We start from the raw sequence: 19,665 nt of genomic DNA, 5'->3' as shown, positions 1-19,665 counted from the left end.
CACAGAACTGTGCACAAAACACAAAGAAAGGGAGTCCATGTAAAAACTGCTGAAATCTGAGTAGACCAGGTCAATTGATTGAGTCCAGGTGTTCAAGGTGGCAATGAGTTGTGATTCTGCAACTGCACGTCAGTCTGGGCAACAGAGCAAGACCCTGTTTCTAAAATTTAAAAAAAAAAAAAATTCAAGTGTAAACAAAAACTGAACAAATCAGTAACTTATCTATGCATCAAAATCATATTGTGCCAATGCCAAGTTCCTGGTTTTTATAACGCACTACAGTTATGTAAAATGTTACCATAGGCGGAAGCTGGGTATAATGTTCTGTACCTGTTTGGCAGCTTCTCTAATCTATAACTATTTTCTAATAAATGGTTTAAAGAAACACCGATGTGGGAAGCATGGATGGAAAATGCGGGAGGCTGCAGAAGTCCAAAGAAACACTAGATTCCTGGGGCAGCAGGCGAGGTTCCCTGGAAAAACTCATATCTTCCCAAAGGCAGCCCAGTTAAGTTCCCAGAGGGATCAGCAGGAATCGAAAAGTGAAGCTGGGAGTGGCAAGCAGTAGGAACGGAGGTAACTGTGGCACAGACCGTCCCAAGACATTCAGATTCAATCTATGTTTAAATACTGGAGAGCTTTGGCTAAGCTGAAATTTAGAAGAGATAGGCTGAGTGTGAGAGAGAAAAAAGAATCCTTCAGATCCGAGGAGTGTTGGAAGGACCTGCTGGAGGGTCTCTCCTCTGCAGACACATGGTTAGCAGGTACCTGCAAGCTGGAGCATGTGGGCTGGAAGGGCTGCAGCCGTGAGTGACACGTCTCTGCAGACCTGGCTGCCCTTCCTGGCTCACTGGCTCCAGACAGCTCCATGGCACCCATGTCGCTGCACATTTTTCCCATAGGACACGTGCGTCTTATTCTCCCAAGATTCTGCCAGGTAGCGCTGGGCTTCATCAGGACAACTGTCACCTGCCGCCACACACTCTCGCACATCACAATGGTGGAATATGGGACCCACAGGCAAGTTGGAGAGATGAATAGTCTGTCTAGAGAGGCTTTATTCCATCAAGCCCCTACTCTAATCCATCCATCTAAATCATACAATTCAGTTTATCAACATGCTGTGAAATGCCCACTGCAACTTTCCTGCTGTGTGACTTTTTGTTATGAAGACTATCCAAGCCTAAACAACATAGCGAGACTCTCTTCCTAAAAAAAAAAAAAAAAAAAAAAAAAAAAAAAAAAAAAAAAAAATTGAAAAATTAGCCTGACATGATGGCATGTGCCTGTTGTCATGATTACTTGGGAGACTGAGATGGGAGAATTGCTTGAGCTCAGTAGTTCAAGTCTGCAATGAGTCGTGATTGTGCAACTGCACTCCAGCCTGGTCAACAGAGCAAAACGCTGTCTCAAAACAAACAAACAAAAAAGAAAGCAAAGTCCAAGTGCCAACCGAAACTGAACAAATCAGCAACTTATTTGTACATTGTAAAAACGTCATGGCTGAACACTCATATGGTCCCCTAGTAAAGAGAACCAGGGTCTGCAGCCCCAGATACAGTAAGAAAAGTGACTGCTGGCTGGCACTGAGCTTGTAGCTTCGTGCAGATTCCCGTGGAGTGCGAACAGCAACCCTGTGGAGGCTGATGCTGTATCATCGTCATGCACATTTTACAAATCAGTGCGTGCACAAAAAGGTTAGATAACTTGCCCAAGGGTGTACAGTCAGTATGTGCTGGGACCGGAACCCAAACCCAGGCTGTTTGATTTTCTCTTCCACTCAAGCACCAGCTCCTCCGATGCTGCCATTCGCATCGCCACTCATCTTGCACAAGATTGACCCCTTCCCAGCTCCCTAGACTGGAACTAAGGAAGCCTGGAGTAGCTGAGGACCATTCCCTGCAACCCATCGAGACACACCTTCCTGACCTTAATGATACACCTGGAAGACAGATGCTTCTCCTGAAATCCCTTGGGCCAAGGACAAGATCCTCCAGTAGCTGTTGGTCTTTCTGGAGACACAGGTAAGCTTTTTGAGAGTCCTATTAATAAAATATTTAGGTGATACTTCTCTCACTTCAGAAAACAAATGAGAAAAGGAGTTTTTGCTTACAGTATATTAAGTTACTTTAAATTACTGGAAGCCATTTGTAGATCACTTCCTGGAAATTTTGAATATGGATAAGGATATGTTACTCACTAGCTTGACACTTTTATAAAATACCCTCCAAATACAACAGCAGCAAGGAAAGGAGCATATGTTATCATCTCCAACATGGGCATTCTTTATGAAATGTAAACACTGTATCATTACTGCTCCCTGAAAAACTAGGTCATCATGAGCCTTGAACTTAGAAAGTAAAAAATTAGGTTCTAAAGGAAATTATGCTCCGCTAATTCAATCTCCATTACTGAAAATTAAAAAGAGAAACTTCAAAAGCCAAAACACGTGACCCAAACTCTTAAGCATTGTGTGAGTCTTGACTTTTGTGCAAATAAAAGCAGGCATTGGAGAATTGAACGGTTATAGTATACGTGAAAGTAGATATATGTAAAGTTAGTGATTAAGGCATTGTTACATCAAGTCATCTTGGTCAATGCATTCAAAGGCCCAGTCAATCACCCACACGTTGGACAGATGAGAGAACGATGAAGAGCTTCAAAAGGCAGTGCTGGAGGGGGCCCTAGAGACATCCACCCTGGATACCCATAAGCATCATCTCAGGTGCATGTTAAAACAGGATGCCTGAGAGCCATCCTCCAAAATTCTGATTCAGTCACCTTGGGGCATAACCAAGGAACTGGCAATTTCATGAAGCATTCAACTCACGCGTGTGCAGACGTCCCTGAGCCTACAAACTACTCACTTACACAGCTAGTCAGTCTACAAAGAGGAAGCTACACTGGAACACGTGCCATAGAGCTGTTTGCCCAGGTCCTGACTTATCTGGGGACAGACTTCTAGATGGCTAACTCTGTCCTAACACACCCTGTCCACTCCATCTATTTTAAATTGTTACTGTTGGAGTCTACGATTATTAATGGATTTAAGATTATATTATCTTAGTACTTTGCCTTTGAATGATCTTTTTTACATCCTCTCATCTTTAAAAAAAAAAGAGAGAGAGCTAAAAATATGCCTATGTTGTAAGTTGTAAATAAGAATGAATGAGGTAACCCAGGCAGAGTTTTGCAAAGGCTTGGGATATAATGTGTGTTTAATAAATGTTGGATATTAAGGTGTTATTCTTGCTTGTGACTCATCATGTATAAGGAGGAATGAATTGTCAACATTTTGGCTGCCTAGGTTAGATAAATTGTTTTCCTGGGTGCAAGGTCCAGAGATTATGGTTATTTCTGCTATATGGAGGGCTGCTGGACACTAGAGGGTGGTATTGATGCAAATTTTATGTTAGAGACTTTGGTTCCAAGTTCCAATCGCCAACCCTCCTGGCTACCCGCAGAGTCAATAAAATATCCAAGCATATTTCCAACATTTATTGGAAACATTTATTTTAAATGTATTTATAATAGCCAAAAATTGGAAACAATTCAAATGTTCATCAGCAAGAGACTAAATGAATAAATTGAGTGTAGGTATACAATGGAAAATGACACAAATTAAAAATAATAAACTGCTAATAAACATAATAACACGGGTAAGTCTCACAGACGTTGTTTTCGCAACTGAACAAAATAAACCAGACTCAAAAGACTGCATAGTGTATGAGGGTATAATTCAGGGCAGTGGATACTTCTGGGAGATATTAACTGGAAAGAAGCAAAAGGAATTCTTCTGGGGAGCTGGAAATGCTTTATGTCTTGTCTGGCTGGTGATTTTAGAGATAAAAATTAATTGAGCCGTACATTTAAGATTAGTGCACTTTGCAAAGTTTACTGCCTGCATTATACCTTAATTAAAAAAAAATATTAAGCATAAGATGCATCTTAATGCCAGTTTCAAGTGAGATTTCACACTCTTTGAAACTCATCTGTGTGTGAACACAGCTTCCCTTTTACAAGGGGGTGGCCCCAGGTAGATGGTGGGAACAAAGCAGAATGAGAAAACTTTTTCTCATCTTGCCCCTCTATTTCTCATTCTTTGTTCTCTTAGTACTTCTAGGCTTCCTTTAAAGCACCAAATAATTATTCTGTGATCGTTAATCAGATGGTCCCACTGCCTGATTCATCTGACAAAGCAGTTATTTCTAAACACCTAAACTCAATCTATCCCTTTCCGATGCTGGCCCACTCCTCCTCCTCTCTGCACCACTGTCCTGCACACAAGATAAATCGCTCTGGGCTCAGGGCTGGATGCAGTTTCCGTGTAGAAGCTAATTAGGGAATTGCATTTGTTTAGTCTCCTGACAACACAGATCTCCCACTGCAGACCCTCTGATGACTTGTAAAATAGCCAAAGTAATGGGCTTGACAATGTTGCCTCAGGAAAGATTTTCAGCTGAAGTTAAGGGAAGCAGTAAAAGACTCCTTTTATTCACCACTAAGCTCTATCCCCCTAGACTTTATTCAAACCTTGCCTCATCTTAGGCTTTTCTGGAGAGATATTCTGGGTTTCACTCTCAAAATCTGCCAGCTGAAACAGAAGGAAAGCCCCCCTGATTAGCTGCCTCTATAATGGACTTTATTAATTTGCTCACTTATTCGTTCACTAAGCAATCATCTATCCAGGACCAGTTATGCTCAGCAGACAGCAGAAACCAAACTGAGTCTCTGGCCTCATGGAATATTCCAGCTGGATAGACAATAAATGAGGCAGTTTTACAGAACAACAAATTATATGAGTAAATAAACTGAGAAGGCATGAGCAAGAATGCCCAGGAAGGTAGGATGCTTTATATAGGATGGCCAGAGAAGGCCTCTTTGAGGATGCAGTGCTTGAGCAGACCTGAATGATGAGACACGGTCAGTTATACATGTGCTGGGAAAATCATCCCAAGCAAAAGAGTAATCACTTTTCAGGGGCTCACACACTCTGTGTGAGTTCTAGAAACAGAGGGGAGGGAAACCATAAAACAACCCCTAACCTTGTCCTATCATCTGGTCTCCCTGCAAGGACCGCCGCCTCCTTTGATATTCAGCAGTGGCCCTTCCTAGTTGTCACGGCATTGGCTCTTTCTGAAAAAAAAAAAAAAAAAAAAAAAAAAAAAAAAAAAAAAAAAAAAAAACCAACAAAAATATCAGCAACCACCGTGATTCATTTTCCAAAGTCCCGTTGGGGAAACCCAACTCCCTTGTTTTAACTGAGGCTGAATTGAGATTCCTGAAGCTCTGGGAGACCAACAGCAAGACTCCAATTAGGGGTGACCAGGCCGGAGGTAAAAGGAGCTGTCCCTGGGAAGGAGGTGCTGATAGAGACAAGCTTCAAGACTGCAGCGAAAACAGCAGCACAGATCGATAAACACAGCACAAATTAGGATTTCATTTTCAATTCTTTTTGTCAAGACTAATTGCGTGCTCACTTCGGGTAAGATGCCCTTTCTGTTCAGAAGCATTACTGTCCAGGAGAAGGTAACACGCTGGGGCTTCGCATCTGGCATTTCACATAATGAGGATTTCACAGTTCAAACAACCGCTAGATATTTCATTCTGGAAATCGAAGCTGTTAGTCAACAAAACTGTCCTCGTCCTGAGCTGTGAGCATGGACAGACATTAAGTAAGCATTTGGTGGCATCACTCATTCAATTTCTGTTTTTTTCGTCCCAGTTCTCAGGGTCCCACAGAAACTAGCTAAATCCAGTTTTGGTCATAACAGCCATTGGATCCCCCAAGCACACAGAAATTTCCAGAACTTCACAGATGCTCACAGATACTCCAGTGGTCTTGGTCAAATGGCACAAACCATCAGTTATGAGAATAAAAAGTTACAGAGACCTGTTTTACAACATGGTGACTACAGTTAATAATGTTGTATGGTTTACTTGTGATTTAAGAGCAATCTTAAGTGTTTCTCCACACACACAAAAACAGGTAACTAAATGGCTTACTTCACGTAGCACGATCTTCTTGGGGTTCATTCATATTATCACACGTGGCAGGATTTCCTTCCTGTGTGGCTGAATGATATTCCATTGAACGTAAACATCACTTTCCTGTAGCCATTCTTCTATCACTGGACACTTAGATTGTTGATTCCATAACGTGGCCACAGTGAATAATGCTGCACTGGCCGTGGGAGTGCAGATATGTCTTTGATTTTGTTTCTTTTGGATGTATACCCAGAAGTGGGATTGCAGATCATATGGTAGTTCTATTTTTTAGGAACTTCCATATTTTTCATAATAGCTGTACAAATGTACAATCCTATCGACAATACACAAGGGTGCCCCTTTTCCCACATGCTTGCCCCACATGCTTCTTATCTTTTGTTTCTTTGGTAATAGCCATCTCACCAGGTGTGAGGTAATATTTCATTGTGGTTTTTGGTTTGCATTTCCCTGATGGTTAATGATACGAGTACCTTCCCTTGTACCTGTTGGCCACTTGAATGTCTTCCTTAGAAAAATGTCTATTCAGGTTATTTGCCCATTTTTACATCGGATTATTTGTTTGATTGGTTGGTTGCTATTGAGTTGTATGTGTTCCCGATATATTTTGAATAGTAACCCTTTATCAAACATATGGTTTACTTTTGTCTTTCAGAAGAGGCATCCAGCCTAGCTGTATGGGCATCAATGGTGACCAGAAGGTATTGAAAGCCTCAGGGATAAATGAGAGAAATTGGTAAAAGAATGGAGAAGAAGAGAGGAGAGAAACAGGCCAGGACTTAATCCAGAGGAATTCAACATTAGAGGTTCAATGTGATATTTAATGAATATGATTTGTGTACAAAGCTTAAATGTCACTGTACAAATTATTTGATCACAACAATTTCATGCATTTTGCTCTTTAAACTCTTCAACGGTTTTGGGCTACAAATATATTTAACCATGAATATCTGAATGTCTGAAATATCTGGATGACTTCTGGCATCCACACCTTTCATAGTGACCATGAGTTCTCTTACACTCTCTTTCAGGAAGTAGCAAACAGATGTGTTGCTCGTGTGACATGGGAGACCATGGGGATGAGGCTGAAAGGAAGGTCTCTGCCTCCATCCCGGGAGGCATCATTTTCAGAGAGACCCCACTGACCAGACAGTGCAATGATCATCTCTGTCTAAATGGACACCCCAGGTGTACATCTCAGTTTGATAAGCCTTGAAACCTAGTATAGGTCAGAGCCTGTGGCTCTTCCCTCATTTACTGCTCCCCTCACCAACAAGTCCCTGTCTGTCTCAGATGTTCACACCCTCTGATTTCTAGAGGGCTCCTGTAAGGAAAGCCATCTGCTTCTTGTTACCGTGTCATTAGAACAGTTATGACAAAGGTGAAACATGAACTTGCATGACTCGGGCCTCTCTGACTCGGCTTCCCCATGGAGAAATATGTACTGTCTTGTAATTTTTCATGGTAAATCTCTATTCCAAGCTGCTAACTCCAGACCAGCTGGAAAATCATTAAGAAACTTCCAAAATTCCATCCATGTCAGGAGACAGAGGGAGCTACGTTGTATCAAAGAGATTTGCATTACCCTTTTGGGAGCATTCATAACCTAGAATGAGGCAATAGAATTGCAAATGGAAGACTTTTAAGCATCAATTAGTCAGGAATTTAAGATTAAGAGTATTATTTAGGGCTGGGCAAGGTGGCTTATACTTGTAATCACAGCACTTTGGGAGGCCAAAGCAGGGAGATCCCTTGAGCCCAGGGTTCAAGACCAGCCTGGGCAATATAGTGAGACCCCCATCTCTACAAATAATAATAATAATAATAATAATAATAATAATAATAAATTAGACAAGCATGGTGGTGAATGCCTGTAGTCCAAGCCACTTGAAAGACTGAGGTGGGAGGATCTCTTGAGCACAGGAGTTCAAGGCTGCAGTGAACTGTGATTGCTCCACTGCACTCCAGCCTGGGCAACAGAGTGAGACCCTGTCTCAGCAAAACAAAACAAAACAAAACAAAACATTTAATGTCATGAATCATAACATTCAGAGACCATCAACTCTCAAATAAAGTTGGGCTCACATGCAAAAAAACACCTCTCCAAGGGCTAGACGCAAGACACACAGAGAAGCCACCCTCCCTACCCATCACTCCTGGAACCAGCAGTTCGGAATGAGAAGGAGAAATGTTAGAATAGACAGCTCACCTTTATTTCTTACAAACTTAGGATTTACAAGACTTCTCTGACCACTCAAGAGGCCTCAGCATGTTCATTCTGCATTGGAATAGAATAACACCGAGATTTTCACAAACATTTTGCTGGCATGCAGCCCTTCCTCCCCCATCAATTTAGTCTGAGATCAAACACTAAAGTAACCCAGCCCCCACGAGCAACCTGCTTGCCAGCGGAGAAAGATTTGACACAAGGAGTTTTCTTTTTTAAGAGATGGATAATCAAATCAGGCCTGAATTATCTAGATTTCATGCATTTTAGCACAAAATTAACTAGTTTGGAGAATTACACAGCAGATAAACACACCAAACAGCTAGGCCTCCTTAATTGCGTGTTTACATTTTACACCCAGCTCCTTTCATCATCCCAAGGAGCTGCCTGTAGCATGACATTCCCATTAAGGAGGAGGATCCCACCAAATAATTGTGTTTTTATATCTGCAGCGCTCCTGATAAACTGACAGTGGCTTCCAAGCTCTCCAAATACATTTTATTTTCATTAAATGCCTAATCTAAAACTAATCAACCAAGACGTATATAGAATGTCTGCGCAGAATAAGAATGTGTAGCTTCTCCAGAGAGCATGTTAAAACAAATCCACAGCAATTATTCAGGCAGACAGTACCTGTTAAAGAGAATCTGACTACTGCAGCTGATGCCACAGCATAGGTACAGTCACGATGGCCAGACTGTAAGCTGGGACCTGTCTCACTAACATGGCAGCATTAGAAACGTAGGTGTTGTGCTTACATTGAATGACTCAGTGCAAACAGTCCATATTTGGAGGAGATCCACAATCCTGGAAGTATGAATCAAACCTCATCACCCAACACAGACTGGCTACTGCTGTGCCTGAATGAACGCAGGCTAAATCTATGGAAGAAATTAGTAACGAGAAGTGAGACCTCACACTGGGTATTGGTGGTGTGAATTGGTAGGTAACTGGTTATATCAACAGCAAGACCACATGAACCACCATGCTTAGTGACAAGTTTCCAATGAAAGCTTTGTGGCTGGTCAACATTTGGAAATGGAATTGGATTGGTCCCTTTGAGGCACAAGTGAAACTCTTTGCTCTCAGGGGCTATGCGCTAGTGAATGGACCTAGCACCCTGACCTAGTGGAAGCAAACACGGGGGGCAGAGCGACCCCATTTCCCACCTAACGGGGCAGCTCCGTTGTGTTTCTCTCAGCTGTGCCTAGTACGAGACCCAGAATTTCTGGAAATTTCTTGCATTCTTACCAGGCATAGAGGCATTTGCTCCATTTTCAAAATTTTTTTAGCTCTGAGTAGAAATGCATCTCCAAAGGCAACCCCAGGCACCCTTTCCATGACTGTGTTGACCAAGCAGGCACATTTATGGAGCACTTGCTCTCTCTGGGAGTGAGTTGTCCCTAGGCAGATGACCCAAGGAGGATGAAGGAAGGTCCTGTGTCCCTCATCCTGCTGACAGGCCTATGCACCATTCTGCTTGGCTTCAGATCCAGCTAACTTCTTTGCTCTCCCTGGTTGTTTTCAAATATAATGAAATCAAAAGAAACCTCAGTGGAACAATTAGCTCTCTGAATATATGAAATGCTTTAGGGGAAGCCAGATTGTATAAAGTCTTCTCTGCATAGGCCACACTGTCCTTGATCTCTGCAGATGAATTTTGTGCTTCAGTATTTGGGAGGAATTATTTATGTTCTGACATGAAGCTAATGCAGGTCATAAATAAAATCTGAATTCACTTTTCTTCCTGTTGTTGGTAGCCTGCGCACCTCCTAGGAGTCTAGGAAGGCTCCTGGCTGAACTAAGCCAGTCAGGCCTGTGGATGAAAGAAGCAGAAGACTCACTCCCTGGGGTCGTCTGGCCCCTGTGTCACTTGAGATGCCCTGGTTTGAGACATGTGAGATGCTGGCTGACTTACATGTCAGCTTTTGCTGCCTAACAAAATGGTCTCAAACTTACTGGCTTAAAGCAACATGGCTTTATTATTTCTCATGACTCTGTGGTCAGCTGAGTGGTTCTGGTCCAGATTAGGATGTCTGCTAGACAATCTCATTGGCAGTGGGTCCATGATAGCTGGATGGTTTAGGATGGCCTCACGCAGACAGTTGGCAGGCTGGAGGCCAGTTCAACGTGAAATATTAAAACTATATAAGCCAGAGATAGAAAAGACTGGCCCGGTGTATGTCTTAGTCTGGGTTTCCCTAGAAGCAGATTCTGAGACAAGGATTTTTGTGCAAGTTTTTTTCCTGAAAGGAGACCCTAGAAAGTACCTGTAGGGAAGAAGGGGAATGGAGGAATAGACGGGAAAAAGTGTGCTGGTGAGCAGGTTATCACAGCAGAAAGGGGCTCAGTCTCACGGGGGACCTCTGGGAGATGACACAGAAAAACGCCTGGAAACTCTCCAACCTAGCAGGCCAAGAGGGCTGGGTGTCAGTCCACCACCTTCTGCTGAGGGATGTTCCGGGGCCCTGACTCCCTAGAACTTCAAGCCAGCCTGTACATTGCCCAGGCACCTTAGTGGCCAGAGAAAGCCCTCAGGAGACGTAGGTGACACACTGACAGCATCTGCCACAGTGGGATGACCTGGACAAGGCCACCCGGGCCCACATCCAGCTTCAGTCATTACGATGTGACCTCAAACAAGTTTCTTTCTCTCCCAGTGCCGCAGTTTCCTCATAATAGTACTGACCTCATAAAATTGTTAAGACAATTAAACAGATGTTACCCACTTTTAAAAATATCATGATGTCAACACCCACCAGTGTCTGCTCTCCTGGAACAGACCCAGGTTGCAGTCAAACACTTCAGGAGCCCAGAGGGGGAAAAAAGAATCCAAAGGTGCTTTTGCCCTCAGAGCTGAAAGAATTAAACTCTGGAGTACAGGAACTGACAGGATTGATATTCATAAGTATTCTGCAGTGGTGAGAGACAAATTACAGAGCATAGATAAATAAATAGGAGAGAAAGCCTAAACCATGGGAAATCCTGAAATTAGATTTCACTAATCTATGTTGCATAAGAGCAGAGGGCTACCGGGAAGAGGCAGCCACCTCTGCCCTATACCCAGCCCATCATAGCTTGTTCAGCTTTACCGCTTCTTTCCTTGATCTCCTCCAGAAAAGTCTTTCCAAGAGATGGATCCATCATCACTCAAGCCTCTCAGCACTTTGCCCCCAGTTAGCCGCCGAAGCCCCTGAAGCCGTCGGTGTGCTGTTCAGATTAACTTGGGTTTATGGGAATTTGTTTGGGAGGGAGAAGTCTGTCAAACAGCCAGCATCAGCCTTGGCATTGGAAGCACGATGGACTGTGAGGAAGATCTGTTTCCAGGGCTTCACTGCTGAAGCCTTTCCTGCTTTTTCCCCACTTCCTCAGCTCCCTGCCAGCCTTCATAGAGTCCGAAACCCTGAGTCTGGCACACCCCATTGACTCTCTCTTTTTCTAACAACAGTAATCACTTTTAATGAGCACTTTCCATGTGCGGAGCCCTGTGCTGAATGCCCATGTGGTTGCTGGTTCTATGATCCCCATTTCCAAATGAGGACTCTGAGGCACAAGCAATCTGCAAAGCAGGCAGAGTAAAGAATCAAATCCAGGCAAAGTCCTGTTGCCGCTTTTGCACGATCTGACCCCATTGCGCCTTTTTCTGTATCACACTGAGATCCCATCTCACGCCAGTTAGATGACGATCATTAAGGCCGGAAGCAGTGGCTTACGCCTGTAATCCCAGCACTTTGGGAGGCTGAGGCAGGCAGATCACGAGGTCAAGAGATCAAGACCATCCTGGCCAACATGGTGAAACCCCATCTCTACTAAAAATACAAAAATTAGCTTGGTATGGTGGCATGTGCCTGTAGTCCCAGCTACTCGGGAGGCTGAGGGAGGAGAATTGCTTGAACCCAGGAGGCGGAGGTTGCAGTGAGCTGAGATTGCCTGACTGCACTCCAGCCTGGTGCCTGGTGACAGAGTAAGTCTTTGTCTCAAAAAAAAAAAAAAAAAAAAAAAAGAATGGCGCTCATTAAAAAATCAGGAGACAACAGATGCTGGAGAGGATGTAGAGAAATAGGAACGCTTTTATACTCTTGGTGGGAGTGTAAATTAGTTCAACCATTGTGGAAGACAGTGTGACGATTCCTGAAGGATCTAGAACTAGAAATACCATTTGACTCAGCAATCCCATTACTGGGCATATACCCAAAGGAATATAAATTATTCTATTATAAAGACACATGCACACGTATGTTTATTGTGGCACTGTTCAAAATAGCAAAGACTTGGAACGAACCCAAATGCCCATCAATGATAGACCAGATAAAGAAAATGTGGCACATATACACATTTGTATATTTTATGGCTGCATAATATTCCACATAATGAAATACTATGCAGCCATAAAAAAGGATGAGTTCATGTCCTTTGCAGGGACATGGTTGAAGCTGGAAACCATCATTCTCAGCAAACTGACACAAGAACAGAAAACCAAATGCTGGATGTTCTCACTCATAAGTGGGTGTTGAACACCGAGAACACACGGACACAGGGAGGGGAACATCACACACCCAGGCCTTTCGGGGGTGGGGAGCTAGGGGAGGAAGAGCAGGTGGCGGGATTGGGGAGGGATAGCATTAGGAGAAACACCTAATGTAGATGAAGGGGTGATGGATGTAGCAAACCACCATGGCACATGTATACCTATGTAACAAACCTGCACATTCCAGAACTTACGTATAATAAATAAATTTTTTAAAAAAGAATGCAGTAAATGGAAACTACAAGCAGCTGTTACCAGCCCAATGCTGGGCTATTTTGTATTACCAGAAGCCAGAAACAACAGGCAGATGAGGAAACCAAGGTGTACAGCGAGGTACAGGGAATTGTTTAGATTCCCAAAATTGGGGCTGGCATAATTGGATTGGAATCTAGGTCCACCACTCCTACCCTGAGAGATGAGGGCAGGTAGGCAGTGTGGCAGCATGGAGAGAGCTGGATTCTAAAGAGGAAGCCAGTAAAAATCCAGCACAGGGCAGCCAATGTCACCAGAAATGAAATCTCCTCTTTGGAAAAGGCACGGGCTCCCGGCTGTCACAGAGAGCACTTTCTATCCAGCAAGCAGTTATGAAGCCGCATTTATTCCCCTGTGGAAACATGTAAAGAAGAAACATCCTATTGTGACCTTACAGATGGCAGGACCCAAGCCAACTTTATGAACAATGACAGCTCATGGCATGTGAGATATTGGTATATGTTCCAGGAAGGAGACAAATGCTATGGTCCCTCTGGAAAAGAAAATATGGCAGCATTCCACAGAGAAGAAAAGAATAATGACAAATACCCTGTCCAATGTATTACCATTATGGTAATTTCAATGGTGTGGTATTGACACTGAAATCAATTAAAGAGATCAGTTGAATACAATTAGGAATCCAGAAACAGATCTGTGGGGAATTTAGAGTGTGACAGAAATGACATTTTGAATTGGTGGAAAAAAGAGTAAATTCACATGACCGTATTTATCCACTTTGGAAAAGTTAAATTAGAGCAATTAGATTATATACCCAATACCATGAACAAAAATATTCTCTAGATGGTTTAATGAACGAAATGCACAAAACCCTGTAAGTAATAGAAAAAACTATTTTCTAAATATTTTGTAATCATTTATGTCAGTGTAGGGACAGGCATGGCATGAAAGCTGGAAGCTATCTTAGAACAAAAGGGAGTGTTTTGATACGATTGATTTACACTTTTTAATCTTGTATATCGCAAGTATGCTAATAGAAGTTAGCTCTTATTATTATTACATTCTGAAAACAAGTCTGTTTGAAACAGGCTCACTGATGTCCAATACCTGCTCTTACTGCCGACAGATCTGAGGCTTGGCGAGATCAGTGTCTCAGCCGGGACATTTCACGAGAAGGCAGGCAGGCGGGATAGAGTCCCGCTGCTCCCTCACTCCTCCGCTTCTCCACTCCTCTTGATCAAAATAACTCTGAAATCAGGGTTGGGTAGTAGGGATAAAGGCTTGTGGTTCACTTTGTACTTTTCAAAGCAGTTTCTCTCTCATTACCTCACTTAGACAGCAGAACAGCCTGTAAAATGGGAAAGCAGGGCAGCTTCAGTCATCTCCATTTCTCAGACAAGGAAATTGAGGTCTGACAGCAAGTGGCTGGCCCTGGTCACAGGCTCCTGGAGCAGGGGTGTGGCTGGACTCCACAGCCCTCTGTTCCTGGTCAGAGGCATTTTTTGTTCTATCCGGCTGTCTCTTGGAATGCTTGCCAGTGTTTCAGCGCCTTCAGCAGTGAACAGCAAAATGGTCACAGTTCCCAGACATTTCAAAGTTAATTTGCCCATCTGACAGGAGAATAAGAATCAAACCCTCCTTGGAGGAAATCCAGATAGCAGGTTTCTTACCTCCATCTTTCAGCTCCCTGCTTAATTTCGTGGATGGTGCTGCCAATAAGCCAGCCTTCAATTAACTGTAAAAAAGACAATGTTTCAGCGGCGTTCCTGGGAGTAGGTGGGAGGGAGAGAGGGCTCTGGGCTGTGGGTGGGAGCAAAAAGAATGCAGGACCCCACATCCATGCTCACCGTTCATCTGCATCTCAACGCATTTCATTCCCCGATATTTTCTCTTCCTGTATTCATTCTTGCCATGATGCACGAATAAATTCTAACAGCTGATAACAACCCAGTCAAGTGTGTATGTAGATTCCTTGTAAGTGTACAGACAGCCCCACTTAGTTTGTAATCATTTTAATTTCATTGAAAGCCTCAGAGAGTGTCATCAGGCACTATTAACTTAAGTGCTCTATGGAATAGATCCAGTTTATTGGAGATAATGGGGAGAAACAGTCTCTCTCAGAAAATTCAGCACTATGGAGGGCCCTTTCCACTGGAGTGATGATGGGGAAGAGGGTCATGAGGTGTCCTCATATAATTCACTGCGATCTCAATGCAATTATGCTTATGGACTTTAAAGTGATTTTTTTCCCTGAAGCCTGCCTTTGATGCTTTCTGAAAGTACTTGATCTTGAGAAAGTTGAGTGATTCACTGCAGGCTTTTGCACAACTTGTAAGATGGCTGGGCCAGAACCCTCTGGCCACAGAGCTAGAAATCTAGGCCGGCTCCAAGGTGAGACTTGACAGAGGCTACCACCTCAGGTCCCAGGTTATACAGGCTGCTGTCAGACCCCAGTCTGCTACTGATGTTGGTCAAGTGTCACAACTGTGCTCAGACAATTCACTTGCAAAATAGGGAAAAATCAAAGTACCTACCTCCTTTAATTGTGTGAGGATTGAGTAATAAAGCGCTTATGGCATCTAAGAAGTATTCGATTAAGTATTGAGCATTACGTTATTGGTATTTACTATTTTAAAAAATAATTTCAACTTCTGTTTTAGATCAAGGGCTTACATGTGTAGATTTGTTACAAACTATGTATCTAACAAAGGTCTAATATCCAGACTCTATAAGTAACTTGACTCCACAAGCAAAAAAAAAAAACCCTATAAAAAGTGGGCAAAGGACATGAACAGGTATTTCTCAAAAAGAAGACATACAAGTGGCCAAGAAACATTAAAACATACTCAACTTCACTGATCATCAGATAAATGCAAATCAAAACCACAGTGAGATACCATCTCACACATCTCACAAATAGTCAAAGGGCTATTATTGCAAAGTCATAAAATAACAGAAGCTGGCAAGGCTGTGGAGAAAAAGGATAGCTGATGCCCTGTTGATAAAACATAAATTATTTCAGTCCCTGTGAAAAACAATTTGGAGAGTTCTCGAAGAATATAAGACAGAACTGCCCTTTGACCCAGTAATCTCATTACTAAGTATATACCCCAAGGACGATAAATCATTTAACTCTCTGTATTTGAGATTGCAAATCGCAGCATACTTGACTGGTTAAAAAGAAAAGGCAGTAAATTCACATGCCATATTCTTCCTCCGTGGTGAAACCATGGTGAATGCATTTCACCTTAGAAGTTTTTATGAAGAGAGATGTACTTCTGAACATTTGTACAATAGTTTTTTTGTTTAACTTAACCAGAACAAGCAACAAAATATTTGCAAATTCTTCGGGCTAATTATTCACAAATCAGATCCACACACTTTTCTCATGGTTTTTCTTCACTGTTTTTGCCTTCTCTGTGCAATGCACATCACACTCAGGGCCATTGTTCCCCTGGCCCTTGTAGTTTACATGCGGCCTGGAATATCTTCTATGGGCTCCTCAAGAGCTCTCCCTCCTCTCCTCCCTGCTCCAATGATGGACTGTAGGCTTCCGGCCCTCTGCTTCTCCAGCCAAAGAACACAGCAAAGAAGGAAACAGGTCTGCTAGGAGACCTTGGCTTCTTTGCTGAGGCTGATAGATCCCTCAGTAGGGGCCTTGCTCCTATTCAAGGAGATCTTAACCTACATCATTCTTCTTTCAGGTTTCTGTCCACTGCTGTCTCCTTCTCCCTTAGGCTCTGGGGGTTATAGGTACATAGCCATAGCAACACTCAGCAAAAAAAGAACAAATCTGGTGGTATCACATTATCCTACTTCAAACTATGCTACAAGGTTATAGTCACCAAAACAGCATGGTATTGGTATAGAGCAAAAAATACAGCCCAGGAAATTTTTATTTTTTCTGTGGTTTTTATTACATAAACATGAGAAAAATTATAATCAACTTAAATAATTTAGAAATGTTCAGGGGTCCTTTTGGTTCTATAATTTTATGAATTTATTATCTAGTATCTTGGTTTCACTATTTTTAAAAAATGCCATATGTATATAGTTTTAAAAATATATATAATTGGCCAGGTGTGGTGGCTCACACCTGTAATTCCAGCACTTTGGGAGGCCAAGGTGGGCAGATCACCTGAAGTCAGGAGTTCAAGACCAGCCTGGCCAACTAGTAAAACCCCATCTCACTAAAAATACAAGAATTGGCCAGGTATGGTGGCGGCCACCTGTAATCCCAGCTACTCAGGAGGCTAAGGCAGGGAGAATTGCTTGAACCCAGGAGATGGATGTTGCAGTAAGCCGAGATTGCATCATTGCACTCCAGCCTGAGTGACAGAATGAGAGTCCAGCTCAAACAAAAGCAAAAGCTATATAATTAATCATCATAAAACAGTTGAAAAGTACAGCTGAACAAGAAGAAAATTAAATCATCCACAATCATGCCACTTGGATCTGATGTCTTTGAAATCAAACTTTCTGTTACTCACAAAATCATATTTCCCTTTCATTTACTTTAAAAAAATTTTAAAACATTTTTGTGGGTAGATTTAGGTACATAAATGAACAAGAAATGTTTTGACACAGGGATGCAAAGCAAAATAATTACATCATGGAGAATGAGGTATCTATCCCCTCAATAATTTTTTTGTGTGTATGTGCTACAAGGAATCCAATCATAGTCTGTTATTTTTAAATGTATAATTATATTGTTACTGACTATAGTTACCCTGTTGTACTATTAAATAATAAGCCTCACTCCTATAATCCACCCCCCCCAGACTTCTCCTCTAGAATTGTTATTCTTAAATTTGCCACTGATTTTCACTCTAATAAAGCTGGGCACAGCTACTTAGATCTCATTTTCTTTAACCTGTCAGCAATGTGTGACCCAGCTGAAAACTCTCTCCTCTGTAACACTCTCTTCACTTGGCTCTCAGGGTCTCACTCACCTGGTTTTTCCTTCTGCGTTTCGCATTCATGTACCATCATCTATTTTTCTTGCTTCTCCTTGTCCCTTCTCTGTCACACATTGAAATGTCCCAGGACCTATGCCGGGGTCTTTCTCATAACATTTATTACCTTGTACATGCCAATGATTTCCATATGTATATTTCCAGTCCAGGGTTCTTTATTGAGTTCCAGATATCGATGTCAAACTGCTTACTTGACATGTCTTTTTAGTCAGCTGCTGGGTATTACAATGCTTTCAGGTCCAAAATTGGGCTCCTGATGTTTTTTCTTATGCGTATTCCTCATGTAGTCTCCTTGCATTAATGGTACCTCTTCCAGCAACTCTACCATAAACCCTGGGGTCATCCTTGACTTCGCTGTCTCTGACACCTCACACCTAATCTGTCAGCCAGCCAATCTAGTTAGGTCTACCTTCAAAATACAACCAGAAGCCAGTCAGATGTTCCATGTCCTAGCCACCACCATCCGCTGCCTCCATGAGTGAGTAGACTGCTAATTGGTCTTGTTTCTTTATTTTTAATCCTCTCCCATTTATTCTTAAACCAGGGGCCTATGGAAACATGCCAGATTATGTCACTTCTCTGCCCAAAATTTTCTAATCAATTCCCATTTCAAATTTCTTTCTAATACCCAAAAGGCAGCACATGATCTAACCTGGTATCTCTCTGACTTAAATGTCTACTTTTCTGTTTGTTTCACTCTACTGCAGCCATGCTGAGCTTCTCGGAATCTTTAAAGCATATTCAGCACCCCTCTGTACCTGGAAGCTCACTCTGTATGGAGGGCTTTTCCCACAGAGCTCCTCCCAGCTCGCTCCCTCCATTTCTTCAGTTCTTCCATTGAAAGTCACTTTCTCAGCAAGGCCATATCTGACCTTTTAATATTTCCACCACCCCTCTCCTCCGACACATATTTTATTCTCCTGTTTTAGTTTTTCTCCTTTAACATATACATTTATTTATGCTGTTTATCGTTATTGTGTGTTCACTTCACTCTCGTGATCAGGATTTTTGTCCGTTCATTACCATATCCTTAGTGCGTAGAAAAAGGGTTAGCATATAGCAAGGAGCAACTCAATACGTATTTATCAAATAGGTGAATAGCGTTTACCCTGGTGTGTCATTTTTAACACAAATTGTCACTTAAGAAGCAGTATGACATGGGTTAATTCTGACAAGTTTACTTGGCATTATGTGCATTTTGGGGGTGATTTTAGTTATTTTTAATACTCTATTTTTTCTATATTTATATTCTTCCATTTAGGAAGTAAAGCCCAATATTACAATGACTATTTTTTCTTTTACTGATTTTTATGATAGTTTTAATTATGGTAAAATGAGTCAAAGGAGTTGCAAACTTTACTTGTTTTTATTAGGAATAATAAAATATAAGGGTAGTAAATGCAATAAATGTAAATGTTTTTTCAAAAGGTTATGAGCCTTTAATATCTGATATGAAAAGACAAAGTTGGAATTTATTGCTTTTCATAGTAAGAAAGAAAGCTCTTCTTGTGACGCATAGTCTCTTCTGATTAAGCAGCTACTGATCTTATACATTATTTGGGGGAAGAGTGAAGTTAAAAGCTTGGCCAACTCTCACAGATGTGAGTGGTTGGACACCACCTGCCTGGTGCAGTGTAGTTCCCAGAGGACAACTGTTGTGGAAATGTTGGCATTCCCAGGCATGCTAATTAAAGTAAGTTTGTCTCAGACTGGCTATC

At 42.1% G+C, this 19,665-nt stretch overlaps 1 long non-coding RNA gene across 1 annotated transcript in view; it reads right to left on the bottom strand.

The window, feature by feature from the left end:
* Positions 1-14,147: 14,147 nt before the first annotated feature.
* LOC141581010 (uncharacterized) overlaps positions 14,148-19,665 on the bottom strand; it is a 38,298-nt gene continuing 32,780 nt past the window's right edge. The window contains exon 9 of the long non-coding RNA XR_012513409.1: positions 14,148-14,706. This is a non-coding gene — a long non-coding RNA (uncharacterized LOC141581010). The remainder of the gene's footprint in view (positions 14,707-19,665) is intronic.

This window comes from Saimiri boliviensis, chromosome 14, assembly GCF_048565385.1.
Source record: "Saimiri boliviensis isolate mSaiBol1 chromosome 14, mSaiBol1.pri, whole genome shotgun sequence".
In the NCBI taxonomy this organism is placed as follows: Eukaryota; Metazoa; Chordata; class Mammalia; order Primates; family Cebidae; genus Saimiri; species Saimiri boliviensis.
Note: the sequence above shows the minus strand (reverse complement) of the source record. Positions and strands in the feature narration are given on the sequence as shown.